Consider the following 2,500-nt stretch of genomic DNA (forward strand, 5'->3'; position numbering starts at 1 on the left):
CGCACACACTGAGACGCACACACTGAGGCACACACACTGAGGCACACACACTGAGCACACACACTGAGACACACACACTGAGACACACACACTGAGACACACACACTGAGGCACACACACTGAGACGCACACACTGAGGCACACACACTGAGACACACACACTGAGCACACACACTGAGGCACACACACTGAGACGCACACACTGAGCACACACACTGAGACACACACACTGAGGCACACACACTGAGACACACACACTGAGACGCACACACTGAGACACACACACTGAGGACGCACACACTGAACACACACACTGAGACGCACACACTGAGGCACACACACTGAGACGCACACACTGAGGCACACACACTGAGGCACACACACTGAGACGCACACACTGAGACGCACACACTGAGCACACACACTGAACACACACACACTGAGACCACACACACTGAGGCACACACACTGAGGACACACACACTGAGGCACACACACTGAGCACACACACTGAGGCACACACACTGAGACACACACACTGAGGCACACACACTGAGGCACACACACTGAGACGCACACACTGAGGCGCACACACTGAGACACACACACTGAGGCACACACTGAGACACACACACACTGAGGCACACACACTGAGGCACACACACTGAGGCACACACACTGAGCACACACACTGAGGCACACACACTGAGACACACACACTGAGGCACACACACTGAGGCACACACACTGAGACACACACACTGAGGCACACACACTGAGACACACACACTGAGACACACACACTGAGGCACACACACTGAGACACACACACTGAGACACACACACTGAGGCACACACACTGAGGCACACACACTGAGGCACACACACTGAGGCACACACACTGAGACACACACACTGAGCACACACACTGAGACACACACACTGAGGCACACACACTGAGGCACACACACTGAGACACACACACTGAGGCACACACACTGAGACCCACACACTGAGACACACACACTGAGACACACACACTGAGGCACACACACTGAGACACACACACTGAGGCGCACACACTGAGACGCACACACTGAGACGCACACACTGAGGCACACACACTGAGACGCACACACTGAGACGCACACACTGAGGCGCACACACTGAGACGCACACACTGAGACGCACACACACTGAGGCACACACACTGAGACACACACACTGAGACACACACACTGAGACACACACACTGAGACACACACTGAGGCACACAACTGAGGCCCACACACTGAGACACACACACTGAGGCACACACACTGAGGCACACACACTGGAGACACACACACTGAGGCACACACACTGAGGCACACACACTGAGACACGCACACTGAGACACGCACACTGAGGCACCCACACTGAGACACACACACTGAGACACACACTGAGGCACACACACTGAGGCACACACACTGAGACACACACACTGAGGCACACACACTGAGGCACACACACTGAGACACACACACTGAGGCACACACACTGAGGCACACACACTGAGACACACACACTGAGACACACACTGAGGCACACACACTGAGGCACACACACTGAGACACACAGCACTGAGGCACACACACTGAGACACACACACTGAGACGCACACACTGAGGCACAAACACTGAGACACACACACTGAGGCACACACACTGAGGCACACACACTGAGACACACACACTGAGACACACACACTGAGACGCACGCACTGAGGCACACGACTGAGGCACACACACTGAGACACACACACTGAGACACACACACTGAGGCACACACACTGAGACACACACACTGAGGCACACACACTGAGACACACACACTGATGCACACACACTGAGACGCACACACTGAGACGCACACACTGAGACGCACACACTGAGACGCACACACTGAGGCGCACACACACTGAGACACACACACTGAGACACACACACTGAGACACACACACTGAGGCGCACACACTGAGGCGCACACACTGAGGCACACACACTGAGACGCACACACTGAGACGCACACACTGAGACCCACACACTGAGGCACACACACTGAGGCACACACACTGAGACACACACACTGAGACCCACACACTGAGACACACACACTGAGACACACACTGAGACACACACACTGAGACACACACACTGAGGCACACACACGAGGCACACACACTGAGACACACACACTGAGGCACACACACACTGAGACACACACACTGAGACGCACACACTGAGGCGCACACACTGAGACGCACACACACTGAGGCGCACACACTGAGACACACACTGAGGCACACACACTGAGGCACACACACTGAGACACACACACTGAGGCACACACACTGAGACACACACACTGAGGCACACACACTGAGGCGCACACACTGAGACGCACACACTGAGACGCACACACTGAGACGCACACACTGAGGCACACACACTGAGGC

The sequence above is a fragment of the Carassius auratus genome, chromosome 48, assembly GCF_003368295.1.
Source record: "Carassius auratus strain Wakin chromosome 48, ASM336829v1, whole genome shotgun sequence".
Classification (NCBI taxonomy): domain Eukaryota; kingdom Metazoa; phylum Chordata; class Actinopteri; order Cypriniformes; family Cyprinidae; genus Carassius; species Carassius auratus.